The sequence below is a fragment of the Sycon ciliatum genome, chromosome 7 (genome assembly GCF_964019385.1).
Source record: "Sycon ciliatum chromosome 7, ocSycCili1.1, whole genome shotgun sequence".
NCBI lineage: Eukaryota > Metazoa > Porifera > Calcarea > Leucosolenida > Sycettidae > Sycon > Sycon ciliatum.
In genome coordinates this window covers 28,183,508-28,205,116 of record NC_088649.1, presented here as the reverse complement: position 1 = coordinate 28,205,116, position 21,609 = coordinate 28,183,508, and the positions used below count along the sequence as shown (strand labels likewise).

The 21,609-nt window shown below is 47.7% G+C and overlaps 1 long non-coding RNA gene across 1 annotated transcript in view; it reads right to left on the bottom strand.

The window, feature by feature from the left end:
• The window catches only part of LOC135821220 (uncharacterized), a 42,091-nt gene that overhangs the window by 18,870 nt on the left and 1,612 nt on the right, over window positions 1-21,609 (bottom strand). Inside the window, exons 2-3 of the long non-coding RNA XR_010554316.1 lie at window positions 15,548-15,619; window positions 3,617-3,688 (exon numbers count right to left, since the gene is read on the bottom strand). This is a non-coding gene — a long non-coding RNA (uncharacterized LOC135821220). The remainder of the gene's footprint in view (window positions 1-3,616; window positions 3,689-15,547; window positions 15,620-21,609) is intronic.

The window sequence follows — 21,609 nt, the reverse complement described above, 5'->3', positions numbered from 1 at the left end:
ATTCCGATATATAGATTGATATTGACATTGGCCTTCCAGACAGCTGTTTCGCTCCTACCGAGCTCATCAGTGGAGGCATATGATGTTGAATAATAATAATAGTGAGGTTCTGCCACACGGTAAAACGTGCCAAAGTACGTATGGAAACTTTGCCGCGGTACGGGATTTAGTTTGATATGGATTTTTTCATACCATTTTCCGTGTGAAGCGCGCTTCACACAGACTGGACTCCGTGTGAAAAGTGAGCGTACAGAGCTACATCTAGTACATGTGGCAGGGTGTTCGTGCATGCTTCGAGCATGCTACGTACAGCAGAACCAGTGCAACGTAGGAAAAATCCGTGTCAAACCTCACTGCAGTTGACACGGAATTTGGTACGTAGTTCCGTGTAGCAGAACCTCTCTAATATTAACGAAGTAGCGGTGAGGCATCCTGCAGCTTCATAACTCGAAGAGAATTGGTGAGCACACATGCTCATTCCCTGGGCACTGCAAATTCAAAATTTGCAACGTAGGAAAAATCCGTGTCAAACTTTACTGCAGTTGACACGGAATTTGGTACGTAGTTCCGTGTAGCAGAACCTCTCTAATATTAATGAAGTAGCGGTGAGGCATCCTGCAGCTTCATAACTCGAAGAGAATTGGTGAGCACACATGCTCATTCCCTGGGCACTGCAAATTCACAACTCAATTCATTTTGTTGATTGTTCCAACTAAGAACACACGCTTCTTGCCGAACTTGACACTTGACTGACTCACGACTGCCATCCGGAGCACACGAGGAGCACGTCGCACCTTCCACTCCGCAAACCTGCAAGAAAGCACCACTCCCTGCTCAATACACGGTGTTTCGGGGAATTCACCCCTCATCAGTTGAGCTTGAGTAGGCTGAGGAAGATTGTGCCTGAAAAGCACCACTTATATACTGCTCTCCAGGCCAAACCATCACCAGGGATACAAACTTACAGAGACGCTTTGTTTCCAGCGCGACAAACACCTCGTGAAGCTCCAGGTAGCAGCGTGAGTCAGAGTCGCTCATGGAGTGTGATAAACAGACGTTGAGAGCCAGTATAGCTATTCGCAACGCTGTCACCTCCAACAACTAGTCGCACGTCCGCGATGAGGGGTGAATTCCCCGAAACACCGTGTATTGAGCAGGGAGTGGTGCTTTCTTGCAGGTTTGCGGAGTGGAAGGTGCGACGTGCTCCTCGTGTGCTCCGGATGGCAGTCGTGAGTCAGTCAAGTGTCAAGTTCGGCAAGAAGCGTGTGTTCTTAGTTGGAACAATCAACTTCATGACTATTACCGCCGAAGTCACAACTTCTAAGTTCAATTCATTTTACCGAATCATTTTCAACGTTTTGGCAAATTGCCATCATCAGGATGCAATATGAAGTGGAAGTCTGCCAAGGAGCAGTTTTGTACACATGCGGCAGACCCAGATGCCCCTGAGGCAATCACTGTCCTGCCAGCCCGTCGCACACAGCCACACCACGCCGCCATACCCGTTGAACACGTACACTTATGTTGCCTGCGCCTTCAGTCAGCATCTTCTGCCGCAAAACAGCTACTTGACACACGGAGAGGCCCACGAGGCATTCACTCCAGTCAGGGCTGTGCTGCGTCCGATGCTGCTAAATTTCGATCTAGCAATGGTTGTTGAGGAACTTTCCCGCTTGTCTCGTAATTTCACTGTCGCTTTACAGCGCAGAGTTTGGATCGGCCAAGAGCGAAATGTGGTGGTGTGGTGTATAGTATTTATTAAACATCGAACAACTCAACAGTGTTGACAACCAAATTTAAAGAGCGCCGATGAGGCAAAAGGAAGAAGAAAAATTAAACGATGAGGCTATACCCATTGTGAAGACACAGTAAAGGTAAAGATAATGAAGAACATACATGGAGTGTGACTTGCAGCAAAGAAAAAGAAGTCAATAAGGATATACAACGGTCACTCAAGGATACAACGTCCACCACACATTGGTAACGCGGCCAAAAAGGAAGTTAAGAAAGCAATTGACCTGCATTGGGTCCTTCAAAAAGTTGTTGAATTTCTGCATGTAATGCTGACTGTGTGAAGAACTGCGTAGTTCAGAAGGTAGCACATTAAAGAACAACGCAGCACGGTTCGAAAAAGAATTGACACCATCAGAAGTACGCAATGAGTTCACTGCAATGGGTTGGGTGGTTTGGCTCCTCGAACAACGGGCAGCACGAGGCTCAGGGAAGAGGGAGGAGAGCGAAGGTAGAGGGTGAGAGACAAAATTGCGATTTAGGGGTGGTTGCACACCTGCGATTATGTCATGGCTGCACTGGGGTTCTTGAGTAGGAATTGGTTGGCGAGTCATTTACATACAGCTCACTTCTACAATACAGTAGCGTTGCCTTGTCTGCAGCGATTATCTCAGTTATCTGCAGGTTTTCTTCTAGGCGGAGGTTGCACATCTTGCTGATGTGCCTGTCGATTACCAACTTAGATGTATAAGAGATGTATAAACTTACTTCGAAGTAGATGTATGAAATAATGTGTGGGTATGAGCCGAAAGAAGCTATTCGTCCTCCTACAGGAATTTGCAATACACTGCAAAGTCTTGATCTGCTTATGATAAAACTGCATCATAAACTAAGCAAATCACACTCATACTCCTCATCATCGCAGTGTTGACAACCGACAGTATTTGTCCGTATTTTTACGGAAAAACGAAGTTTTGTCCGCAGTACGGATTTCAACCGAATATCCCGCAAACGATCATGTATATGATCGATTACTAAAACCATCATAACTCCATCGTTTCGTGTGCAAAGTCAACAATCGAAGGGTCAACGCGGTAGCAAAAACTCCAAGCCGCCCAATGCAACAATCGCTGAAGCGAAGTCCGACTCCAGAGATATTGTGCGCCGTATTCAGGTATTCTTACCTTGGCAAAAACAAATTTTTCATCGAACTCTTCGCCATTGTTTTTTGGGGGGTCCTTTTTTTGCGTGCCCTTTGAGCAATTGAGCACTTTATAATGATGTAGCCGGCTGAAGTTTGAATCGTCTCGAACAATTTTGAGCGTTCTGCGATGAAGGAGAATCGAATGGTGTGGATGGGACGATTTGCTTGCATATTAGGCTTGGAGGCGACTTTGCTGTGTTACGGCGCCTGATTTGTGGCGGCTTCATAATGGTGCTTGGCATCTTGGCGTTGCTCCTGCCTAGAGCTTTCCAACGAGCCCTAGATTGTGAAAATCAAGCGAAGTAGAACAGAGTTATAACCTAGTGAAGTTGAAAATTGTACTGAATTTGTGCGTAGCCTTTACAGTTGAACTAAATCAGTCAAAATGTTGACCTGAAAAACGAGTACGGAAACCTCTGAAAAATTCTGCAAAATGGCACTGGGCAATACGCATGGGGGTAGAGGCCACTTGGTAACACTGTCATCGACAGTAGTATCCTTTGTTACTTATCTTGCATACTCGATAGTCACAATAGTAGGGCCACTTCCGATGGCTATCCTCAACAGCATCCCCAGCCTACCCACTATCCCAGGTCTGCAGAGATCCTTAGAGGAAGAGCAAACGGATGAATCATGAAATACTGGGAATGTGTGTAGTCTTGTTTGTCAGGCAAGACTTACAGATGAATTAAGTGAGGTGTGTCATGAGGCAGTCCACCGGGAAGATAGCGGAGATTATTATATTGCAAATACCTGAACAGGGAAAGAGTATGAAGGAAAGTTGGAAATTGTGTAATCTTTTGACAGGGAAATTTAAGGTTTTCATCTTGTAGCATTTTTAAGAGAGCATAATTATCTGAGAAAACCAGAAACGCTGGGCGGGCCATCTCTCTGATGTCACTCAAATTTAGCAAGTAGGTTTCCTTTGGGGTCTAAAACAATCATGCAAAAGGGCTCGTTGCATAACTTACGGACACCTTGGCTAAAATGGGCCCAAAATATGAATGAATATTGGGTCCAAAATGAGCGCTGGTACAGCGTACGCAATCGAGCTAAGAACAAACCACCACCATGCCAACATTACCTCACCTGAGCAGTCTTCACATCACCACCACATAGAGCCATGGCTACATCCAGGAAAGCAATGGCCATCATCTCCAAATATCACTAAATCGCATCGCTAGAATAGCCAAATGTCAAGGGCCATAGCGGGAGCCATTTAAGTCCTCTATTTTTCTGAACCATGCACTGCAGGACAGTGGATTATACTCCACTACCACCCAGGACATGTCTCGTAAAAACGAGTTCCAGGTTTTCTCGAATTAAACAAATTCAAAATTTTTTACTTCACCACATTGCAACATTGCCAATTTCATACCCGATGACGGAAAGAGCCTCCTCAAGCTCCAACACCAGGCACTGCTCCAGACACCAGCACTGCAGGATAGTGGACTATACTCCACTACCACCCAGGACATGTCTCGTAAAAACGAGTTCCAGGTTTTCTCGAAATAAACAAATTCAAATATTTTTACTTCACCACATTGCAACATTGCCAATTTCATACCCGATGACGGAAAGAGCCTCCTCAAGCTCCAACACCAGGCACTGCTCCAGACACCAGCACGCCAAACACTGCAGCGTGGTCACATATACCGAGTCTGACAAGAAATTCGAAATGATAACCCTTGTCACTCCAAACAACAACCATTTCCTTCCCTGAACAACTCGAATTTCACTAGCAGCAAAGCTCTGCAGAAGTGCAAACATATTGAACAAATCTCGATTTGTGCGATCGAAGCAGATCGACATAGCAGATCGACGGATTTGATCGATTTGATCGACATACAAGATCAGAATCAAAATCTAGATGATCAGGTTGATCAGCAACATGATATTTGCTATGCTACTACTGTGATGTATGATGGAATGCTGCTTGAGTGAAACCATGAAGAGACACGATGCCCTGCACTTCATGATTTAGGATCTAGCTGCAACCTGTTTTCCAGGAATATCATTTGAAATTTCGACCACGTAGCATACTGACCAACCACCAAAATCTCAATCCCTTGACAATACATGCAGAATCCTTGGATTTTTCGCAAAATCCCTGGATGGCACAAAAACAAGTGAAAGGGGCTTTTCCCGCCAAAAAAATTCAACTCTGCAGATCTGCGCACGGCACAGTTCAACCCTGCACTGCAGTTCGATCAGTCGACGCGTCGGCGCCCACCTATAGCGCCTGTCAGTGCAGATCTTGTGGTCAGGTCTTGAAAGTGCTGTTAACAGTTCGAAGTGCAATTGCGCACCGCACATATTTTTGAAAAAAACCTTGACATTCAAAGCAAATCCATGGAGTTTTCAGGAAAATCCTGTATCAGACGAAACTGTGCCTTTTCCGGGATTTTCCTTCAAATCCCCAGGACCCGGGGAGTAGTGTTGATTTCCCGGGATTTTCCCAGGAAAACCGGGAGGGTTGGCCAGTATGACAGGTATGACAGGTTCGAGCACTTTCTTTTCATGTGCACCCCGGAGAGATCGACTTATTGGGCACGGAAATGCATCCACGGCTATTTCGTGTATCTGGTAAGTTGGTCGTGTGTTTCGTGCATTTTTTAGGATGCCAACAGTAATTTAGTGTTTCACGCATGGATGACATCTGTTGCCAGAGCGACATAGCTCGACAAAGAGAATAAAGTTGATTCCTATTGACATAATACCTCTATTCCCACCTGATCTATATTCCTGCAACCAGATAACGTGATGAGCTCAACACAATAGTCATTATTGGGGTTTTGAGCATAGTCATCCGAGTCCTAGAAATCGAATTTTCATTACGAACTGATTTTCAAAATATCCTTCATGCCAGGTCGATGGAGTTGCGCTGAGACCAAACGCTGCGCGGTCAACAAGCTCTGCATTGTCACTGATTAGAGTGTCGACCTTTTGGAGACAAATAGTTGCTCTACAAGAAAATTACAACAAGCAGACGTACGCTCGCTCCTCACCGAACCTGAGGAAAACCCACACCTTGCTGCATGCTGCGAACTCCGGCAACTCGGGTAAATGTACGCAAACATCGTGTTGCTGATCAGCCTTCATCGTCCAGATTTTGATTCTGATCTTGATTGTCGATCAGCTCGATCAAATCCGTCGATCTGCTATGTTGCTTGGTGGGTTGACTTATTTTAATTCACACAAAAAGGAACTAGACCCAATGTTATAGAGGCGAATGGATAGGCCGCCTTTAGAAAAGAGAGGACAGGAATTAGAAAATTACGAAAGTATCTGACAAGCGAGTATCAGGGGTGACAGGGTGGTTGAGGAGAGCTAGGGGCGGGCTAATCTTACCAACAATATGGTAGGCAACTTATGCTAAACTTGTTCTGTCTTGCTATGGTCCCAACATCATCTGGCAGCAGGTTCCAGAGTGCAGATCCTGCGATTTTCGGCCGAGGAACGGCAGAGCGAGTGGAGGATGGCCCGGCTGAGTTCTTTCGATTACTCACCCGGATTGATTCATGAATCCATTCGCATGCATTCAAGTCGTTCGATTTCCATGTCGTGAGCCCTGGAATCGATTCGGAATCGATTCCACGGATCCACATGGGGTGATGTGAAAAGAGAAAAGAAAAGAAGCCACGTGTTGAAAAGTCATGACGGTACTAAACTGGTCCGCCACATGCACATGCACACAACTCCATCAAACCTCTTCCAGCAACACAATAGGGGAAAGGCAAGATAAAGGAGGGAGAAGAAAATGCTGGCAAAAATTGTTCATAGAATAACTGGGCACAGTTGCTTCAGCAAAATGTGTTACTCTTGGCACTGCTGCGCTCCAGTAACAAACAAGGAACATCGTAAACGGAGCAATATTGCACCGAGCAGGGAACAGCATTTCTTCTGTCTCGTCATCATCAAACACCGTCCAGATCGGGAATGCCTCGGCATTGTCCATTTTTCAGACGACACTTAGCGTCAAAGTAAACATGGAATATTCTACATGCGAAAGTGACTACATCGTGTACAAGTACATGTGAAAGAAAAGCAATGAGAAGAAAGTCAGTATCAAACAGCAGTTGTTTCGTGAAATCTACGACTTACGGCCCTTTTCCTTTAAGTTTTGTTCAACGTCATGACCACGTAACCAAAATCTTATTGCTATTTTACCATGTTCACGCCGTTCGATTACTTGGAAGAAATTGCGCATTTGAATCGATTCACGAATGAATTCATGAATCGATTCAAGTTTGTAATCCAACGCACCCACTGAGCAGACCACTGGACCTCTGAAGACGGGTTCTCCTGTCAGCAGATCTGACGAACAGTACAGACAATGTGGCACTAGATTTCCCATGAAGGCACCTCGATACAAACAGTAGTAGCTTGCGCTTGCTGGGTCGCCTGTCAAGCGGTGGTCGGCGCAGGGCCAGTTTCAGGAAGCATAAATATCGTGCTTCGATCGTTCAAATCGAGATTTGTTCAATATATGTTGTTGAGGTTTGCTGCTAGTAAAATTCGCAAGGGTTGTCAGTTCAAATTTCTTGTCAGACTCGATGGAGGTGATCACGCTGCAGTGTTTGGCGTGCTGGCGTCTGGAGCGGCGCCTGGTGTTGGAGCTTGAGGGGGCGCTTTCCGTCGTATTCACCGATTTGAATGAGTTCGCCCGACTGGTTTGCTATGGAGCGAGCATTAAATATTGTAAGTCGGTGAGTGGCAACATGTATAGACTAGAATCATTCGGTTCGGAACGCAAATATCTGTACTCCGCCGGGCGTTTTCCAAAAGCGGCCAGATAGATTTTCTTCATTTCTTCAAGAAGTACAGCCAGCTATATGGTTCATACAAGATTGCCGTCTTACCGTATGAGCACTCGAGAGCTGCCTGGAAAAACTCACTGTGAACTGGAAGAACTATTCCGCGCGAAAGCAGGAAGAATGACAACTCACTCATGTTGATACAGTCATGCACGTCTCGTTTACAACAACCGAGTTCTTCCTCATATCGATAATGGAGTCAGAGAGAACTTGTCGAAACGAAAGTGTTGTAAATGTTGACGAGCGGCATGGGTCCCACTTCGTTTAGCGATCAAATAGTTTCTTTGAGCTGCGATGCAATTTTATTTTATTTTTATTTATTTCACCTTACCGTGGCCAGAGATTATAGGCCAATATGGAGGGAGGGGGCAGTAGCCAGCCATGGCAGTAAACAAAAACAAAGCAAAAAGCAGATATTACACATTACTGGAGGCAAAGAGAATCAAACCTCGATAAAGAATTAGCAGTTATTAGGGAGGTTCTGCTCTACGTTTCGGGAATGCGATGCAAAGAATCACGCGAAGTCTCTTCGCGTTCCCGTAACGTAAAGAAATCCTGTTCTGCTCTACTCTTCACGTAGAGAAGTCACGTGGAATGAGTACTGGGAATTTCCCTTCTATATTTGGCAGTTTTCTGCATCAGTTGATCGATACCCATCCAATCCGTACGCATTTTCTTTGCGTGTGCCACAACGTAGAGAACCTCATCTCCGCGTAGAAATCTGGACCCAAAACATACAAAGCCATAGACACTAACCCAGACACCTGCTCTCTACGTGATTTCTCTACGTTTGACGTATAGCAGAAACTCTCTATTAGAACACGAGCTTCATATTGGCCTTGAAATCATTTAGGGTACAAGACGATTTTACTGATAGAGGCAGGGCCAGCCAGAGAGAATAGGCAGCGAAAAATGAAGATCTGGTATAAGCTGATGTTCGGGCTTTATGTAAAGCAGGGATTGCGCGTAGGAAGAGTGGGAAGAAACTAGCGATATTTACGCAAGTGTGGCGGGGCTTTGTCAAGACGAATAGAATTAACAAATATACCCAGTTTTCGATCCGCTTGACTAGAGATAGGGAAGGTTTGAGGAAAAGGACTTTCAGTATCCTCTTATTTTGGACTTCCAGGGTACTCATTAACTATTTATAGTGGATATCGGTTATAAAGTCATCGGACATAGTGATAAATCGGCTATATTGATACAAAATGAAAATATCAAAAGCAAAACCAGAAAAAGCCAGTCAAATTATCATTATAACCAATATATCGTATATAGCGATAAATCGGCTATAAGGACACAGAATCACCATTCAAAACACCTCTTTGTGCAGAAAAACTATCGTCTATAGTGATAGCAACACACGAGTGTGAGGCATTGATGTCTCGACTTGGAGCCACATGTATGTTGTCATATGGTATTTGTGGTAGTAGATACTATGTAGGTGTCACCTTTAGTACCCTGGTGTTAGTTATGTCACAATATGTACCTCCCACCTATTTACCTTATATTCGGTCTCTCTAGTATGTAACAGCAGTTCAGTCTTCAGGACAACATTGGCGCAGTGAACAAGCAGGACTCAAGATGGCAAGTTCTCTCGGCAGAGCCCCGAGTTCCTTTCAAGTCTCTGAGGACACGAACCAAGCTGAGGAATTCGCCTTGTGGTTGGAAGACTTCGAAGCCTACCTTGACCTACAGAAGATCGACGCAGCCGCGCAGAAGAGGAAACTGCTGCTGAATATTGGCGGAATCGACCTCCGGCGGATCACCAAAGGCTTGGTTGTGACCACAGCTGAGGCAGAAGGGGATGTCCCACCTGACACGTACACTCCTCTGAAAACGGCCTTGGAGAAGTATTTCAAGCCTTCCATCAACCTGACAGCAGAACGGCACAGGTTTAGAGGTCGGAAGCAGAGGAATGGGGAGACTGTGACAGCCTACTTGTCAGCCCTTCGGGCTATGGCACAACAATGCAGCTTCGACAGCACCGATGTGGACACAATCGTAAATGGAGTCATCAGAGACCAGTTCATTGAAGGACTGCAGTCATCAGCTATAAGACGAGAACTCCTAGCGACCGCAGATCTGATGCTAACTGCGGCATCGGCAAAGGCAGTAGGAATGGAAGCATCTATACTGGACTCGCTACTGTACGAGCAGCCAGTAGCACCGACTCCGCAGCCGCTATCATCATCATCGACACCAATGGTAAACAGAGTCATGTCAGGAGAGGAGTCCAGGAAAGTGGCAGGAGCCTCGGCACAACCTCCTCGACATAAAAGGCGGAAAGGAGCGTGCAAGTATTGTGCGGGAAGAACATACCCCGGGAAGATCCTTTTGCCCGGCAGGCCGGACTAGATGCCGGCACTGTGGGATAGTGGGCCACTTTCCTCAGGTCTGCCTCCGGAAAGACAGACTCAGCAATAAAATAGAGGAAGATACATTGGTGGTCGAAGACGAATTCGAAGAGGCTTATACCATGGAGCCTGCGGCAACGCTACGCGCAGCTCATGATCCCCGCTATTGGGTCGATGTGCGGGTTGATGGTAAGATAGTACACGGTCTGTTAGACACGGGTGCCACACGGACAATAATGCCCTGCACGGTCGTCCTGCCAGAGGAATTACCGGACAGACGACTCTGTGGATACGGTGGCCAGGAAGTCCACACACTTGGTACGGCGACCGCAACGTTTGAAGCAAATGGCAGATCGATAGCTTGTCGGTGCTTTGTGGTCTCACCCGGGAAATGTCCCCTCTTCGGACAGGACGTCATTCAGCAGTTACAATTGGTCACTGTCACCGTTGATGAGCCAGACATCAACACAGTGACTATGCCGCCGGTAGACATTGCCGACATCAACACAGTGACTATGCGGCCGGTAGACATCGCCGTGGACCCAAACGCCGTGCCTGTGGCGTCTGCATGCCGACGACATGCTTTCAGCATCCGCGAGGAGGTCAAGGCAGAACTAAGTCGAATGTTGGAGGCTGGAATTATCGAACCAGTGAAAGAGGCGACTCCATGGATCTCACCGATAGTTCCTAGCCGCAAATCTAACGGCAAGCTTCGCTTGTGTATAGATTACAGGAAGTTGAACCAAAACATCATTCGGGAGAAGAGAGCCATGCCTACCGCTGAGGAAATAACAGCCCAAATCCACGGTGCAACGATTTTGTCGGTCTTGGACGCAGAGTCTGGATTCCACCAAATCCCGCTGTCATCCAGCTCACAGCCGTACACAACTTTCACGACGGAGGAAGGTTTGTTCCGATTCAAGCGGTTACCCTTTGGCATCTCATGTGCCCCGGAAATCGTCCAAAGGGTCATGTCTGACCTGCTCGCTGGTATCCCAGGAGTCTTCGTGTACGTAGACGATGTACTGGTCACCGGTGACAGCATCAAGCAACACGATGAACGACTGCAGCGAGTCCTAGAGCGACTACAAGCGGCACAGCTGAAATTGAACAACGACAAATGTCAGTGGAAGCAAAGTGAGGTTAGATACCTTGGCAGCATACTGAATGCCCAGGGCGTCAATCCTGACCCAGACAAAGTGAAGGCAATCCTAGACATGCCTCTGCCAGAATCTCAGTCGGATGTACGGCGATTCCTTGGTATGCTAACATACCTCGGAAAATTCATCCCTGGATTAGCGGACGCAACGGCACCGGTCAGGACATTGGCAAAACGCGAGCCATTCGTCGCAGACAACTCGCTCTGGATGGAGTTCAACACACTCAAAGAGGAGGCCGCGTCTAGATTGTTACGTCTGTCGTTCTTCGACGTCACGCCAACCAGGGAGACGGCCATTAGTGTGGATGCATCTCCATGTGGCCTGGGAGCTATACTGTGGCAGAAGGACAATCATGGCCGCTTTCAACCCGTGTCATGCGCTAGCAAAGCTCTCAAGGATCCCGAGACACGGTATTCGCAGCTCGAGAGAGAGATGCTGGCTGTGGTTTTCGGCTTGGTAAAATTCCGCCAATTCGTACTGGGGCGACAAGTGATCGTATTCACTGACCACAAGCCTCTGGTGGCAATCGTAAAGAAGGAATTCGATCAGGTGCCAGCCCGAGTGCAGCGATGGCTGCTGGCAATCCTCCCATACGACTTTCAGTTGACCTATACGCCAGGAACGTCAATGATTTGTACTGACGCGCTATCGAGAGCCCCCTCCCAAGCAGTTGAAGCCAGTCCGGCAGAGGCCAGGTCAATGAAGGAGTATGTTGGCTTAATCCTGGGGGAAGCTCCAATCTCTTGCGAAGATGCCCGGCTAGCCACAGACACTGATGGTGAGCTAAGTCGAGTCAGGAACAGAGTGTTACAAGGCAAGTGGAATACATGCGACGGCAGCGACGAGGTATACTTTCGAATAAGGGACTCGTTGTCAGTGGTTGATGACATCGTCATGCATAACAATCGCATCGTCATACCCGGTACCTTGTATGACCAAGTCCTCCGTATCGCACACGAAGGCCATCCACTACTCGACACGTTTCTGGACACGTTGCGACAAAGTGTATGGTGGCCGTCCATGAGCAAAGATGCCTCAGAATTCGCTAGGACATGCTCGACATGCTGGAAGAGGCAGCGGAATCCTCCACAACCCCTCCAACCGTCAGAAATCCTACCAGTCTGGTATCGGGTGGCGGTGGACCTCGTGGAGATCGAGGATCATCACTTCTTGTCGGTCATCGACTACGGATCCCGATATCCCGAGTTGCTCTTGCTATCCAGCACCACGTCGAGAGTCATAATACAAGCATTGTCGGAAGTATTCGCAAGACATGGTCTACCGGTGGAGCTAGTTAGCGACAATGGGCCACAGCTGGTGTCGGACGAAACAGAAACTTTTCTCCGGAAAGCAGGAGTCAAGCATATCAAGTCGAGCCCGCGGTATCCATGCTCCAACGGAATGGTGGAGAGATTCCATGGCGTCGTGCGCAGGCGCTTGAGTGGGATGCCTTCATCACTACCTCTGAGACAGCGACTCCAGCAAGCGCTATTCGGCATTCGTACATCCGTGAATCGGATGATTGGGACATCACCAGGAGAAGCATTCTTTGGACGGGCCCTTCGAGGACGATTGCCGAATCTAGCTAACGGTCAAATCATCAACCGGGAGAAGCAAATTGACCAAAAAATGCGAATGGCCCATCAACACGATCAGAAGAGAGGCGTGCGGGAGCTCCCTGCTCTCGAGCCAGGCAGTAAAGTGGTACTGCAAGACGGATATAGTCAACCGGCCAAGGAATGGTGTGTCGTACGACAGGAAGGCCGTCAAGTGGTGGTGGAAGACGGTGTGCGCACGGCCATAAGAAACCGCCGGCAAGTCAGGGAGACTATCCCACCATCAGCAACTGAGGCGACCACCGAGCGGAGCCGTAGCCCTGGGTCTGACAAAGATGCTGCAGGCACAACGGAAGAAGAAGCCCGAGCCGACAACAACCAGCCACAGCTGCCTCGACGTTCTAGCAGAGTGAGCATGCCTGTGGAGCGGCTGGGATACGATTGAAACACTTTTACTATAATAGCATGGCATCCTTAGTAGCCGGAGTAGTGACAATAGCAGCATTCATTCTATCAAAGTTATGAGCAAGAATAGACAGCAGTAATATCCTCTCGTTGCTAGAGCGTTTGGGTTGATCATTCTTTTCAACTTCTTGTTGCTAAAGTGTTGGGTTAATCATTCGATTCAGCAAGATATATGATCATTCGAAATTGATTTACTCGGTTGTTTTATTAATATATTGCGTTGCCCATTTCATTCGGTTGCTAGCTTTTTACTAAAGCATTGGAGTAATGTGGTAGTAGATACTATGTAGGTGTCACCTTTAGTACCCTGGTGTTAGTTATGTCACAATATGTACCTCGCACCTATTTACCTTATATTCGGTCTCTCTAGTATGTAACAGCAGTTCAGTCTTCAGGACAACAGTATTCTGGTCTGGTGCTTCCTGGATGATGCCTTTTGGCCAAGAAGTTCTTCACTCTAGACTGAAGAAGGTGCAGTAGCATGCATTACGTATCAGTATGCTACATTAGCGCGATCGAGTACCCACACGTGTATAATGTGTATGTATGACACAGGCAGTTGAAAATCGCCTGTAGTGATATACCGGTAATAGTGATAAAATGTGAAAAATCAGAAGGGCACGTTATAACCAATATCTACTGTACTTGGTAGGGATGACCAGGCGGTTGAGCAATAGAAAAAATGGGGAGAATATAGCAATGATAAAAAAGGCAAATGCATTAAAGCGGTAGGTGGGAGCAATGAGACACGAGATAGCCAACAGCTTTACTGACTTTGCTACAGATATAGTCGACATGTCAACTAAACGATAAGTCTGAGTCAATGACCAAACCAAGATGCTTGTGTTGCTTCACCACTGTGAGGTTCTGTGAGGGATCCGGGAAGAGTAAATGCATAGGTTGGCTCTGAGTTCGGCAGGAATAATATCTCAGTTTTGGCGATATTAGGGCTGCGTTCGTTTTTAGCTACCTGGTAGAGTAGAGTAGAGTCACTCTACCAATAGAAGTAGATGGTAGAGGCAAGTGTACGAACGCTGTTCTACCAAATCTAGTAGTTTACACGATGTGTACGTGAAATGTTTCTTTTTTTTATGGAGTTGTGTACAAATCCTTGATCTTGCTGGAAATCCCGTAGCTCTACCAACTTCTACCGGATTCTACCAACTTTTTCCCGGTAGAGCCGGTAGAGGAAAGTAGAATCTACCCTTTTGAGTAGAATTTTTTTTCAAAAAACGAACACCTCTACCGTAAGAAGTAGTTTCTACCCAAACCTGTAGATCAAAAACGAACGCCCCCTAGGTCTTAATCTCCTGGTAGTCATCCACTGATGGACTTCGTTGATGCCGCACTGGAGACTGTCTCGCAGCCTCACTAGACACTTATTGAACCGGAGCAGTGCAGTATCGTCAGCAAATAAGGACACACCTTCAACATGACTGGGAAGATCATTAATATACACTTGGAAAAGGAGGGGCCCTAGGATGGATCCCTGCGGCACTCCGGACAGAACAAGTGAGGCATCTGAGAGAAGTCCACCTTCAAAGACAACTTGCGTTCTGTCGGATAGGTAGTCTGTAATCCACTCTAGCGCTGCGCCACACACACCGAAAACTTTGGAAAGTTTAGCAAGTAATGCACAGTGCCACACTGTGTCGAAAGCTTTCTCGTTGTCGAAAAAGCATATGGCAACTTTCTGCCCCGTATGACGATGGTCGGCAATGTTTTGGATCAGCTTGGTGAGCTGTAGAGCGGTCGAGTCACCACGACGAAACCCAGATTGCGCGGGATCCAGAGTAGGAGAAATATGATTATATAATTGATTGAAGAAGAGCCGTTCGCAAAGTTTGGAAATACAGGACAGGAGGGATATTGGGCGATAGTTACTCGCTTGGGATTTGCTGCCTTTGCACTTGTAAATAGGCACAAATGTAGCCAGTTTCCAGTCGGTAGGGAACTTGCCTGTGGTGAAGTGTAGTAAAGTGTGGTTAAATAGGTGGCTAAGTGGAAAAGAAATCGCAGGAGCTAGTTTCTTTCTTGAAGGAATGCGCCATGGAACTTGTAAAGACACTATCTCAGCTCTTTGCTTCCAGCACGGAGTTCTACCTGGAAAAGTCTTCCACGAGCGGCGTCAGATTCGGGTCATAAAGGGTACATGAGATCAATCAACGAGATGCAATATCCCAAAATCCCATTTGCCACATCTCAAAAGAACTACGACAAAAAGGCCTTTTTACGGTACATTCACAACGTGACTTACAGTTTTTCTAATTTGGTTGTGGCTTTGAACAGCCCGGCAGGTAGGTGAACAAGTTCATTTCTGCGCAAAACTCTGGAAGAACAAAGTAGAATTTGGATAGGATGTAGGATCCTGGAAGAATATTGCGTGCTAGTTTGTAGGTGGAGTGTGTGGATTACAGTGAGGGCTGCGTCCCACCCGCCTGTATAGATTCACACAAAGTGTGAGTTACGAAGTCTGAAGAAAATGTTGAACGGTTTCTGCTGGGATGACCACTACACCATAGCTCAGTGGTTACAGCATCGCTGGCTACAAGCGAGGGTCCCTGGTTCGAGTCTTGGTGGAGTCAGGCAATTTGTTCTTCAGACTGCTCCTGCTGCCATTGCCGTCGTTGCCGATCTTGTCATTCTTCTAGTTGATGCGGTTCCTGTCACTGCCATGCCAGTAAGTGTCTTGTCCGGTTGTTTTTCCGGTGGTCTAATTAATTGTTAGGTGACGTTGCTTGGTGTTGATGCCGCTGCGTTAGATCATCTTGTACCAGGATGATTCTTTGCTGGACGTCTCCTGTTGTCGGATGAGTGTGTCCAGATGTTGACAAGATCGGCAACAATGGTGATGGCAGTCTAAAGCACTGACATCAACGCCAAGCAACAGCTAAGATCGGCACCGACGGCGATTGCAGCATCTAAAGCACTGACAGCGGCAATGGCTAGGGTCCACACGACTAGCCATTTGGTATCGGATGTGTCCACCGCACATGCTGATTATTCTCATGTATGAGTCGTCCATTGCTAGTCATTTGTTTGAGCATCCTGATTGTTGTGCTGTGTATTCAGATGATTTTGTTCGATTGTGTCATGTGTACGCAGTGCTAGATTGTTTTGAAGCCGTATACATCCACACAAAGAAACCCAACCTTTGCAAGCAAGCATAAGCAAATTAAATTTACACTTAGGCTGTTAGGTAGGTTGTGAAAACCTCGTTAGTTATGTCCAGTGATTGTCTCTTGTTGTCGCACTACATGTCACGCTTATTGAGTTTTCTCACACTTGCACTTTTGTGCCATTATTGCTATGTGTATAGGTCACGCATTTTCGCTGTTTACTTTAGCTATCTTCTTCTTTGCGCTGCTTGACCACCTCCTTACCGTACTTAATTCAGTGTTCCTTTTCCTTTTCCTTTGCCTTTATTTCACCTGTTGAGAAGGCTTGAAAGTATACTTGTGAAACCAAACTTTCAAGATTTTCGTAAAGTCCTTTTTATGAGTATTGTCGCATTCTTGTCTCAGAGGAAACTGTCTATATAAGCAGTAAAACAATAAGTTATGATTTTAAAACAATAGGAGGACAGAGGAAGTGTTTTTACTCAGCCCTAAGCGACCATCAGAAAACAGTAATTGGAAATCTGGATCAGTATTGGTTTATATCCTCACAAAGCAAAGTGTAAATAGCTGCAGTGCAAAGCGTGAATGACAGCAGTGGTGAAAGGTGACAACCACTGGAGCTGGTTGTCTCTTACTTAATTAGGTGATGGCTGTAGCTGGTTTAAAGTTCCGAAGGTAGTACCTGTTCTCATGGCGACACTTCGACACAAGCTCACTCCTTTTGTTGAGAGAGAGGTGCTTGGGTGCTTGCGCGATTGCCAATTTCTCTGCCAGGCACAGGTTGCACCTTTTGCTTTTGTTGCTGTAGGCCGCTGCTCTGCGGTGTACCGCCCATTGAATGCTGCATGCCTTCCCTTCATCCTTTTTGGTCCAGACGTACTGCGATAGGCGGGTGTCCTTCTCGTGTTGTCTGTGGCGGAATGAGGATTGGTGGTTATAGTAGCGTTGTTGCCGTTAATCCAGTATATTCCTTCTTCTCCATACCTGCGGTGACTCTTGCCTTATATACGATACTCTCCGTTAGGCACGCTCCGTTCAGTGGACACGAGTCTTTCGCCCGACAGTTACAAGTCCTGGTATCGTTGTCACTTCCGTTAGCTTGTTTCTTGGGTCGTAGAATCGTGTTATTGCGCTGCTTGATGATAGTGGCCATATTCTGCATGCAACTGTAGCTAACCTTTACAGAGTTCCGGTTGAAGATTTTGTTGAGGCTTGAGCCTTTGGGGAAGTGTTTGGCCACTAGCTGGAGGAAGCGATGTCCAACGTTGGTGGCGACGTTCTTGCTAAATGGTGGGTTGAACCATATGATGTTCCGAGGGCGATTCCTTTTCTTCTTCTTCTTTGTCTCGTCCGTTTTACGCTCGTCAAAATACTGTACGTTCTCCCGGTATCCACTCTGACTCAGCTCGCACCAAATGACCCAGTCAACGACCACTACGAACACGACATTATATCGCCCATGTCGGCAACCAGCACGACTGTGCACCCTGAAACGCCGCCAGGCAGCACAGGTACAGGTACGACAACATCCAACCTCACCGCACACCGACACAACCACTCCTACCAAGACAACATGCAATCACCCAGATTCGGCGCTTGCTGAATATCTCGTATCCTCACTGGTGTCTAACACAGACATGTCTAAACAGCCAGCAAACCCCTGGATTACCTCCGAACAATGCAGGAGAACCAGTCCCAGTGCGAAATCCTCACCTGATTTCTAAAATTCCAAAAAAAAATAAAAGAGAGCAACAACATCGACCCTGGCCACAGCCAACCCCTTGCCCCAGCACAGGGCTCATGACTCAGCCAACTGGCGTGACAGGATACTCAATCCTAGCCTACAGTGACGTTGTTATCCACACCTTTTAGGTATATCATTAGATTTTTAGGACCCTTAGCCATACATGTAGCCATGCACCCGCTTACGCCAAATTCCACTCCCCTTACCTCCTCCTGCAATGAAGGGTAGCAAGCATCTTCGTATTCTCAGCACAAACGCTTTCGGCCTAGCCAGCAAACTTCCCGACCTACAGCACGCACTCCTGCAGCATCAGCCCGACGTCGCAATTGTGACAGAAACGAAGTTCACTGCGGAGAAATTGCTTCCCTCTGACAATAGTTTCCCTGGATACAGCTCACCCTTTTGGTTGGACAGAACGGCACACGGGGGAGGGGTAGCCATCTGGGTGAAGTCGTCACTCCCCTCCATGCTCATCACTGAACTCATGTCCCCCACACATGACATCATCTGGTTTTCTCTCCAGCTGGGCCCAGGTCTCCGCAAAGTCTTGGAAGCAGTGTATCGGCCGGAGTCCTGTGCCCCTGGCGATCTCACCCTAATTGACCATCCCGACACCATCCTCCCAGAAGCTAGACAGCAGGGCCCTCACATTATCCTAGCTAGCGATTTCAACGTGCACAACCAGGCTTGGTTGAACAGCTCGAAAACTACGCCTGCAGGCAAGGCTCTCGAAGATACCTGCTGCCCATCTTCTTTTTCAGCATGTCACCCGTGGAGACAACCCGCTAGACCTCATAATGTCAACATTCACGTCCCCAGTAACTACACGTACACTTCCACCCCTCGGTCGATCTGACCATGCAGTTGTACTGTCAGACTTTTCTGATGTGCATAGACGTGAGCCCCCCAGTATTTTGCTACAACAGGGCAGACTGGGATCGCCTCAGGGCGCACCGTCGCAACGTGGAATGGGGTGATATCATCACGGAGGAAATTTCCTGTGAGCAAGTAACCGCTTCGATAACTTTAGCTGTTGCATAATTTGTCCCATCCAAAGTTCTGGAAACGAGGCCTTCCGATCCGGTATGGTGGACGCCTGAATGCTCCCAGACCGAGAGGGAGAAGAAAAAGCGCTGGCGCGACCGGAGAAAACACCCTTATGAATCAGCACTTCAGCAGGTATTCACCAATTCCGTGACGAAGTTGAAGAACGCCGCTGGCAACTGCACACAGCTCGAAATTCCCTAAATTGTCAACTCTGACGGCCGCGAGTGGGCAACGAGCTCAGGGAAAGCCGAGGCATTCGCTCGCTTCTTCTCAAAGAAATGTAGCGTTGCCGGTCCGGACCTTGTGGAGGCTGACCTAGTGGACCCTGGTCCCTCAGATGCTCCACCTCTTTGCACCATCCGCTTCCGCCCAGAGGCTGTGCGCCCATTCCTGGCAAAGCTGGACGTCTCCAAGGCTACAGGGCCTGACAGTATTTATGCTTGCGTCCTTTGCAGAGCTTGCAGAGCCACTGTCCAAGTTATTTGCCTTATGCTTCCGGTCTGGAGTCCAATCTAGGATGTGGAAGACCGCCACCGTGGTTTTGATCCACAAGCGATCTTCCCGCTCAACTACACGCTCATATCCTTACTGTGCATAATCTCGAAAATCATGGAAACTCTAGTAAACAGACACATCGTAAACTATTTTGAGGACCACCATCTGCTCACGTCGCACCAGTTTGGATTTCGCGGAGGCCTCGGAACATCAGACACTTTGCAACCTCTCCAAACTGCCTGGGCAAGCGCTGTGGGCTGTGGAGGGTGGGGCGTATCCTTGATGTGGACATCACAGGAGCATTTGATCGTGTCTCACATGTCGGCCTCCTCCACAAAATGCGTAGCCTAGGCATCAATGGTCTGCTTCAGAGATGGCTGGCCTCGTCCCTCGACACCCGTTCCTTACAGTGCCTCGTTGGAGGCGTACGTCATCTATGTACGCGACAACCGCTGGAGTCCCCGAGGGAAGCATTCTAGGACCAACACTTTTCCAGGCGTACGTCAACGACACGCTAGATGTTCTCGCTGACATGGATAGCCACAGCAGCCCCTGGCGCATGAAATCGTTTTCGTCGTTCCCCTGCGCAGTTGTAGGTTCTTTTACGTCCAATTCCCTGCTCTCCCAGGGGGAGTATGGCTACCATAGATTTTGGTATTCTGGATAGCTAGGGACAGAAAGCCTAGCAAGGGCCAACAATGTGAACTTGGCCAGATTCAGCCGAGTTCAGCTCGTCGGAGCGCTCCGGGAAAAAAATCCAGCCAAATGATCGAGTAGCATTACAGACTGGGCTACCAATGGACCCTCAAGCCGCCAGCATCAGGATGCTTACGATCATGAATCAGCTGAGGGAGACAGTGCGTCTTCTTGTGGAAGATATTGCGGACCTGAAAATCTAACAGCCTCCAAAGAACAGAAAAAGGAGGAGATTCGGGCTCTCCAGGAAAAAGACGTCTAATTCCAACTTTAAAGGACGAATCATCGGAGCCAGCTGCAGTACGTGCTAGGGGGGATTCCTACGCATCCCGGATAGCCATTGAAGCACCAAGAGAGTCCCCAGCCCCCAGTCCACCTTCTAGGCTGCGTTCGTTTTTAGCTTCCTGGTAGAGTAGAATCACTCTATTGATGGAGGTAGACGGTAGAGGTTCAGGGGTTTTACGTCGGGCCCTAGACGACGGCTACAAAGGCCAACTGGACAACAAAGAAGGTGACGCCTAAGAGAATGTTTTATGATCTTGCGCATGCTTATAATGTGATAGTGACGTCAGTTCGCTACAGTACTCCCCCGCCAATGGTGAGGCCGGGAGGCGCGAAGCGCGATAAACAAGAAAAAGAGAGAGAAGGGAAAGGAAGCGCGGCATGTACAAGGCGGAAAGGCAAAAATAGAATACAATATGTACAAGAGAGCGCTGTGTGTATGAAGTTGTTGATAACGTGGCAACAAAGACCAAAACAAAACTCAGAAAGCAGAAAGTGGAAAAGAGAGAGATGCATGACAGAGGCGGGTGTCAGAGTTGGAAAGAAAGAAAAGAGGAAATGTACGCGTGACAGAGGAGTGTTATCATGTAAGAGGCGGCTGCAACGTACCAGTCACTGAGTACAGGAAACACTGGGGCGAGGCGTGCCGTGTGAGGCGAGGACTGATGGAGGCGTGCGTACCTCCAAGTCCTGTGCCGGACGTATGCCTGCAAACTGATACTTGGGGTGGAGGTGGCCAATTTCCAGCTTGAGGCCAGGATGAATACAAAAGACGAAGACGACTGAACGATATGCTGTGACAGGATAGCGGGTTATCCAGGTGGGCCGGGAGGTCGGCAGGGGCCACACGAGCTCCGAGGCGGATCCAGTTTCGAGATGGTGAGGCCCAAGTTTCAGTCAACAATCAGCATGTGCGGTGGACACATCCGATTTCAC